This window comes from Pinus tabuliformis, chromosome 2_1 (assembly GCF_031772625.1).
Source record: "Pinus tabuliformis cultivar Carrire ecotype Pingquan chromosome 2_1, CPIR1, whole genome shotgun sequence".
Taxonomy (NCBI): Eukaryota; Viridiplantae; Streptophyta; class Pinopsida; order Pinales; family Pinaceae; genus Pinus; species Pinus tabuliformis.
In genome coordinates this window covers 581,306,541-581,316,044 of record NC_142299.1, presented here as the reverse complement: position 1 = coordinate 581,316,044, position 9,504 = coordinate 581,306,541, and the positions used below count along the sequence as shown (strand labels likewise).

At 33.3% G+C, this 9,504-nt stretch overlaps 1 pseudogene; it reads left to right on the top strand.

Annotated features, from left to right (window-relative positions):
- The first annotated feature begins 5,862 nt into the window (after positions 1-5,862).
- On the top strand, positions 5,863-6,611 carry LOC149201795 (putative glutathione S-transferase parC; annotated as a pseudogene).
- Positions 6,612-9,504: the final 2,893 nt, after the last annotated feature.

The window sequence follows — 9,504 nt, the reverse complement described above, 5'->3', positions numbered from 1 at the left end:
GAGGAAATATATGTACAAAGAGGTCAAGACCTCAGAGGGAGCTGAAGCCTGCCCTCAACCAAATATCCTGATACACATAAACCCCTTTGACAACCATCTCGGGATTGAGAAACCTTGAAGCATGTTTTTTAAATCCCTTACAGACAAAAGTGTAAACCAGAGCTGTGTTTAACACTACAGTACTATCGATGACTATGGCTTCACTGACAAACATTCTGCCCTGGTAGCCATATGCAAAATTAGAACAAAACAATGGCTTGCTGAGCCATGACCTGATACAATTCATAGGACTATAATGGCGCGCATCGATACTAAACCAAGAGCTGAAGCAAAACAGAGTTGGCATTATCCAGAGAAGCATAACAGAAAAATGAAAAAGACCAGAAGAGAGATTGCCATCAGTGGGCATTGTACCAAATTCATCAAACATGTTTCTGAGAGTCGAGAGCATCCCTTTCCACCTGGCTAGGAGAGCCTATCCACGTGACGACCGCGTTGTCTGCATCTCCCATGTCGCCGCCACCTGGAGGAGTTTCCAAATTCAGAATGCCACCGGGAGGATGCTCCGGCTCACCTGCATGCACATTGCGTTGTGTAGAGTCCACTGGAGGCTGAGGAGCTTCAGGCGCATTACCCTCTTCCTGCATATTGTCACCATTGAACACGACACCAGCCACCTCTCCCTGAAGAACGCTATCATCCTGAGACTGAGACGTAGTGGTATGGGCCGAACTGCTAGGCTTATCCTCCTCCTCAACAAGGATTACTGTTATACTGGCTGAAAAAACAGGCTTATTGAGCCTACTATGGAATTTGAAGCGGGTTGTTTGGAAGGAATTGTGCGGGAGGGGCCTGCCATGACCAGAAGGCGGAGAGGACGGGGAGGCAGAGGCTAGAGGGATTATGTTCTGGGGAGCAGATTGAGAAGCGCGGCCTCGATTGCCAGTGGTGCCTCCACGGCGAGAAACTCCACGACGTCGGACCATTTCCGAATTAACTGAGAGACCAGGGAAGGGAATTAGGCTGGACCAGATGGGAAAGGGCCGGGCGCAGGCGGACCAGGCCAAAACCAAAAACCAGATAAGCTTCCAAACAGCCAGAACGAAGCAGGGGTGCGGGAAGAATAGCAGACGAATATAGAAGGAGCCGAGGAGGGCGAATGCATGCACCAGAAGCAAAGCCATGGATAAGTCACCTTGCGCGGCCTCTCGAGCTGAGCGCGCATTCAATACCAAATGCCTAACCATAACTCTATACCCTGAAGAATTCATTTCAAATGCGGTGGGTTTGTGGGATCCGCGTCTGTGAGCCAAGTGCAGGGACAGCTGCCGGCGGGGAGTAACTCCGCCTTAAATGGCCTACAGTGACACCCGCATCCGGGTAAGTATTTTTTTAATATTAAAAATAAAGAAATAAATATTTTATTTTTTAATGTATTATAAATATTTTTTTATTAATTTAACTTATGAGGTAGTTTAATTGGCAATTACATTGTTATGTCCATAGGGAATTTTAATTGGAAATTCTCTTGTTATGAAATATTATGTATACAATAAGATATCAGATTTAAGGTTCAAAACTCCTGTAGATCAAACCAACAATTTTTTTATTAAAAACAAAGGAAACATAATTAATGTGAAAAATTTACGCTTAGAGAAAACACTCAAAAATAATTTTCTATTCCACATAAAATCACACAAATACATTATGTATATATGGTGCTTATGAGATCCAACAATTTCTAATGTAAGATATTAATGTTGAGAAAATGTTTCAACAACCTAATCCATTCAACAAGCCAATCCTAGCTATATACTATTGTAAGCGTTATTTCTAAGTCCATTATTACATGAATTACAAATGACATATAAATCACATATGTCTTATATGGTCTTCATCAACTATTATATCCACTTTGGGTCATAGACACCGTTCTTTCTTCACCACCACTCGAGTTGCCACTTGACCTTCATTTAAAACATAATTGCCTTTGATCATCATTAATGAACTTGTAAGATCAACAATATTGACAAACTTGGCTCATTAAGGCTTCCACGATAAGGGTTTTCAAGTAATGAACCACTCTATGGACCAACCACCATCTGTTGGATATTTTTCTTTCGGTTATCCGTCAATTGCAAGGAAGGTGGTATGGATTCTAAATGTGTTCAAAAGTTGACCAAACTTGACCTGTCTCACACACATGGATCTCATAATATAACATGTGTAACCGATACGCTTGAATCCCAAAGCACAAAAAAACCAAGCATTATATAACAAACTTACATGATCAAATTAGCAATATATGTTCTCTCAGCACCGAAAAATGTTGAGAAATAATAGTTTAATTATATTCCTCTGTACATTACTTGGTTATGCACCTTTTTACAAACCAAAAATATATATAACTGAAAAAATAACTAAATTCTATAGAGAGAGCCATATTTCATGCACCTATGCATTGAATTCACATACACCTTGATCACATCCTAAATTTATACTTCTACTTGGGCAATATGGAATATGAAGGCTTAATCACATAAATATGAAACTTTTCCAATTGCCTCGGTTCAGGAGAAGAAAAGTGTAAGTCTACCGTTGATAAAACGACTCGAACTATTAGCCCAGAGACATTGAGTTGGCAACTCTAGGTTAACCACATTCTGAACAATAACCTTAAACAGACTACAATAATTATCCCATGATTTCATTCGTTGCTTCAAATTTGAGGAAAAACTTCGATAAAGATAGCGGAACCACATTTATCTGTAATGTAAACAAAATACGTGAATGTTATCGATGAATGGAGAGATGGCCTCCACCAAGGACCACATCGATTCCTTGAACATTTTCTCTTTTCTTCTGGAAGTTTCTTGTTAGCAAACACATAAAAAAAAATTATATTCCACACAAATACATCACATATATATGATGTTTATGAATCCAACAATTTAGCTTATTCCACACAAATACATCACATATATATGATGTTTATGAATCCAACAATTTATAAGTTAAAGGATTATTGTTGAGAACAAGTTAATATGCTTAACAACCCAATTCTACCTATATATTAGTGTAAGCGTTATTTCCAAATAATTAATGATAATTAAAATATTTTAAAATCCACTTTAAACTAGAGGGAATTAATTTTAATATAAAAATATGTTTTAGTACTTTATTTATAAATAGTTATTAAATATAAAGGTTAAATGTAAAAATAATTTTATGGTTTGATAGGAAAGAGATATGTAATTTTTCATGTTGTTTTTTTTCCTTTTCCTAACATTAGAAAAGTTATAATTAAATATATTAAAATATTTTAATGTTGGTTTTAAATTATAGATATAAAAAGAAATTTAATATATATTTTAAATAATATATATAGAAATAATGTTGATTATTATAATTATAGATGTTTTCCTTTAAATTAAAAAATTTGAAAAAAATATTTAAAATAACTTTAAAGGATTTAATTTCTCCATATACAATTTGAGTGAATCTAATGGTTAATAATATGTGTTTCCTCTCTCACTAGACTTTATAGGCAAAAATCCAACCATGTTGATGTCGTAATTGATGTGGCCTACACCGTATACCATCCTTGAATGAATTTAATGACTAATGTCCGTGAGTGGTGGTTTCTGAATCCAAAAATTAAATAAATAGTCATCTAAACTCTCACACCATTTAACAAATAAAAAGAAAACTTTTAAAAAATTAATATTTAAATTTAAATAATCTTTATATTGGTATAAACAATAAATATTTTCATACACCAATAAATATTTAGCTTAGCCATAATTCTAATTAGATTATCACTATACCTCTTTTTAAATTAAAAAATACAATTTTAATTTAATTTACTATTTAATAAAATTAAAATATTATAAAATTTTAAAGGAAAACCACATTTCCTGGTTATAAAATATACGAAAATGTTAAAAGTCGTGACGACTTTCATTACCCATAGGTAGTTTACACATAGGTAGGGAAACTGTGACCAAGGTAGGAATATAGATACGTAGGTAACAATGTGTTAAATAAAGTCGATAAATATAGAATTCACTGCAAAGATAAACAACAATATTTCTTCAATATAAAAAATGTGAATACAAGTATACATAATGTAAGAAATATATAGTGGCATCAATGTCTAACACCTTGTTATGGTATGGAAGTGTGAATGGGCGTGCTACATATATTAATTAAACACTTTATAGTAATGATTTTATTTTCAATTTAAAAGGTTAAGTAGTATGGAAGTGTGAATGGGCGTGCTACATATATTAATTAAACACTTTATAGTAATGATTTTATTTTCAATTTAAAAGGTTAAGTAGTTTGAGTGGGTGTAGCTTTTGAGCTAAAGTTATTTTGTACATCAGTTTTTAGTCTGATTGGATTTTTTGTGATGGATTTTAAATTAATAATGTTTTCATCATAAAATATTTTAAAAGAATATAATGTCATTATTTATTCGTTTTAGGAATTAATATTATTAATATTTATTTTAGTTAATTTTTAAATTTATTATAATCAGTATAGATCTATGTTAATCACATATTTAACCTGAGTCGAGAGATCAAATTTTTTCATGTGTAAACTTATTTATAGTGAAAAAAAATAATTTTTAATTCTTCATTGTTTAAATTGTATTTTTAAATGATATATATTTTTAAGTATATTTCAATATTAATTCATATAAAATATATTTCTTAAGGATCTCTGCTCTACCATGGGTATGATTGTTAACACTGACAAAACAAAAGCTATGATCATCAAATCCAAGGACACTTAGGCTAATTTTATGTATGACAATAGTAACTTGGAGGAAGTGTCTTCCTACAAGTACCTAGGAATTGATATTCATCACAAGCTTAACTGGAACTATAGCATTGAGAAAAGGATTAATGGGGGATGGAAAGCTTATTTTAGTATTGAAAATAATTGTAAAATGGCAAACCTTGTAATGTGGGATAGAAAGAAGTTCCTCTTTGAAACTTTAGTCACTCCGGTTATCTTATATGGATGTGAGGTTTGGGGTTGTAGCATCTCTAGAGAATCGTGGAGAAAAATTGAACAAATCTAGAAGCGCTTTATAACGTATAACCTCAAAATTAAAAGCAACACACCCTATCCTATTCTCCTTATAGAAGTTGGTCTTTCCCCTATCGAGAGCCTAGCTATGACTAGGCTTCTGTTGCACAAGCACAAACTCAATAACATAGGAGACCATAGACTTCCTAAGCTAGCTTTAAATTCCAGTCAAAACCACCTAAGGCTCAAACGAGGTTGGTATAAAGACACGAGAGCCTGGTTAAACCATTGGGAGATTGACGAGAATGTTGCACTGCAAAACATTAATAACATTAAAAGTATTGTTACTTCTAAGTTCGAAGAAAAAATGTGGTGTGCTAAAGATTTAGCAATTAAAAGAAAATTAAGATATCATAAGGAGGTCATCAACCCCACCCTAGAAGATCAAAAGTATCTCTCTGTTTTAACTAGTTCAAAGAAGAAAATTAATATAGCCAACATTAGAACGAACTCTCATGAGCTCCATAGTGAAATGGGTCGTTGGGCAGTTCATAAAACACCATGGATGGAAAGGTTTTGCCATCTCTATGAGAATACGGACATCAAAAATTGAAATCACTCCCTCTTAGATTACCCTGTGTACAACCACATTAGATCTCAGTTTCAAAATCTTTGTTGCAATATTGACTTTTCTAGCCTTCTACATTATCAAAATTAAAGTGAGCTCAAGAGGCTTCTCTCCAAGCTTTTTGAGCATAAGAATAAAATTTTAAATCAAACTAAATATATTGTCCTGACCGCTAAAAGCGAATTCCTCCTGCGATGAAATCCCTGTACGAGAAAGTCCCTGTGCTCATCCACAATGGCAAACCCATTTAGTTGCTTGTGATACTAGAGTACATCGAATACTAGAGTACATCGAAGAAGCGTGGCCACCGTCCGACACCACGCCCTCTTTTTTGCCAAGCTTTGCTTACGACAGGTTGCTTTCTCGCTTCTGGACCAACTTCGCCAACAGAAAGGTCGCTCGCTCTCTCCTCCTCCTCTTTTTTCTCTTTTTTCTTTATTTCGTTGCTTCGTCTAATTTGTTCGTCACTCTAACTTCTCTGTTGTTATCTGCGTACTGCTATATGTACATGGACATTTTTTTAGATACAACGCTCAAGCTCTTGAAATTGGTGGGAGAAGACCATGCGACCGCACGGAAAGAAATTGTAGAATACTTTCTGACGTTGGAGAACGGAATGAGTTCTATTGGCTCGGAGGGGTCGTTCTTCTTGGGTGAGAAGATGAGCATGGTGGATGTGATGCTGGCGCCCTTGGTCACGTGGTTACTCATCCTTGAAGCGTTGGGGGAGCTCAAGTTCCCTGGCTCGGAGAAGTGCGGTTGCATCTACAAATGGCTGGCTACGATGCGAAAGCACCCCAGCATGGGGGCCTCTGTTCCGCCTTCTGACTGGCTCGCCCAACAAATTATGGAGGAATTCCGCTGCTATATTGTGGAGCAATTTGCCAGTGGACTTTACAGTAACTTTCGCCAGTCTAAACTTCTTATTAAATCGAAAGTCTAAATATCTAGAAACCCAAAATCAGACTGGTGAAGTGAGTGACATATCAATGGGCATGGATGCAAATTGGTGCAGTGTAGATAGCGCAGAGAAAAGCAACTCTCATTGATAGGGAGAGCAGAGAAAAACAGCGATCGTGAGGAAAGCAAGCTTGAATAATCATCAAACTGGAATTGATAGTGATTAATGAAGTCAAAACTCATTTAATTTCACCATTCACAATTCTCATTTTATTAATCAACTCTAAAACTTAGAACTATTATCGCACACTAACATAATAGCACGTCATTAAATTGTTAAATATGTTTTTGAAACCATTAACCATGTTAATTTAAATGAACAAAAAAAAAAATTCCATATAAACATTATGGCAGTTGTCTATAACGCGACTTTTTGGATGTCTTTCCGGTGGGTTTTTCCGGTCAAAATCCGGTAGTAATTTATTGAAATCGCAAGATTGATAGCTAGTTTGTGCACAATCAAAGCGTCCCAGGGATTTTCCAGGGTGCTGAATCTAAATATGCAATTAAAAAACCATTTTAATTGCAACAAATCAAGATTTAACCTCAATTTCTTCCCCCAGATTCCGTCACCGGAATTTCCAAAAAATTGCATTATAGACAACTCCAACATTATGTAGCCAATCCCCTTATAAAAAAAAGTTTTAATTCCTCCTTCCAGCTCGATATCAGTCATACCATTTTGTGTCACATTCAATGTTCCTCTCTCCAATTTTAGGGTTTTCTACTTGGTAATATTAAGATATTCGTTGCATAAGACCTGTACGCTCTTCGAGATAAATTTCATCATCTCTGAGAATAAAGTCGGGTTTGATGTAAAAAAAGTTGTACTCTGAGCTGGCTTGTGTTGTTTTAGTGGAGCTGCCAAGCTAGCCCTCTCAAGAGAACAATGCATAAACACCTTCACTTTTTTGGATTTATATAATTAAGTGCACCCATCTCATTTAAAATAAATGACCTTTGAATTATGTTAGTTTATATGCATATTAAAAATATTAATATTTTGGTTGATATTAAATAGGGTATTAAATTATTATTATTATTATAAAGTTGATTAATAATAATAGTAATAATAATTAATATTTTTCAATTTTGGTATATTATTTTTATTAATTGTTTGATTATTTTAAGTGCTCTACAACTTAGTATAAAAAGTAATGTGTAGATGTAATGTAAGAAAGTTAGTCAACATTTTTACATATCTTCTTAATATGTTAAATTTATATTAATATGTACAATTTATAATAAGTAAAGTATTGGTAAACATTTACATGTGGATTAAAAGTAATATAGGGCCTACAGCCTAGTGTGTAAGAGTAACGTGTAGGTGTAATGTAAGAAAGTTTGTCAACATTTTTACATATCTTCTTAATATGTTAAATTTATATTAATATGTACAATTTATAATACGTAAAGTATTGGTAGACATTTACATGTAGGTTAAAAGTAATATAGAGTCTAAGAGATGATTTATTATCCACAAAAAGTTAAAAGTAATAAAAATAATAAAATTAAATTTTTTACATTGTAATTTTGTTTTTATTAATAAAATTACAAATAACTTTTTAGATAAAATAAATCATAATATACATATTAAATTAAAATATATAACATATAAGTATTAAAAACTTAGTACTTGCAATATAACAAGATTTGTAATTATCGATATTCACCCGCCACTCGATACAGCTTGAGCAAGCCTAACGGTTAAGAGCATGTGTTTCCTCCTAAGAGGTCACAAATTCAAAACTCAATACATCTTGAGTGGGCCTAGCGGTTAAGAGCATGTGTTTCCTCCTAAGAGGTCGCAGATTCAAAACCAGAGGGGGTAGAGTATGTATGCATTCGTAGGCCTAGCAGTCAAATCATTGTGCGGAAGCGGGCCCCTTGTCCCAAAAACAAGGGTGTCACATACACCAATGTGGTGTTTGGTTTGGTCGTGACCTTAAAATTGGATAATAATAATAATAATATTAGCCATACCATACCATGGGCCAATACCATGGCTCATCAATACCACATGCCCAAAAACCATCTCTCATTTCACAATCAAAATATTTTATAATTAATTTTTTATTTTTTATTTTTTATTTTTTATTTATTTTTTATTTTTTTTTTATTTTTTTTTTTATTTTTTATTTTTTATTTTTTTAAAATTTTAATTTTATTACATTTTTGGGCCAAAAGACATTCTTCATCCTAATATGGAAGATACATTTTAATGATAATATTAACCATACCATACCATGGGCCAATACGATGTCTCATCAATACCACATTCCCAAAAACCATCTCTCATTTCACTATCAAAATAATACTTACAATATAACAAGATTTTTAACCATGGATACTCTCCCCATTTTATCATGGATATTATTAACCATAACATAACATGGGCCAATACCATGGCTCATCAATACCACATGCCCAAACACTCTCTCTCATTTCACAATCAAAATATTTTATAAATATTTTCTTTTAAATTTCATTTTATTACATTTTTGGGCTCAGAGACACTCTCCATCCTAATATGGAAGAGATGTTTTAATATTATCTAAACATTTTGACCCTATCAAATTACTATATATATATATATATATATATATATATATTAAAAAATTTTGACTCGGTGAAATTATATAAAAAATAAAAATTAAACTAAAAGAATAAAATTAATAATTAAGCCATCCTACATCCACTTTAAATCCCGATCTATTAAATTCTAAGAGTGATTTAATCTCTTGAGGTGCAAACATTTCTTCATGTTTTACACTTAGAAAAGAGGTTTCCACCTTGAGAGATTTGATCCCTTTGGGTGCTTGATAGATTCAGAGTTAAGATGGATCTAAGTTGGTTAATACTAATAGTTAAACATA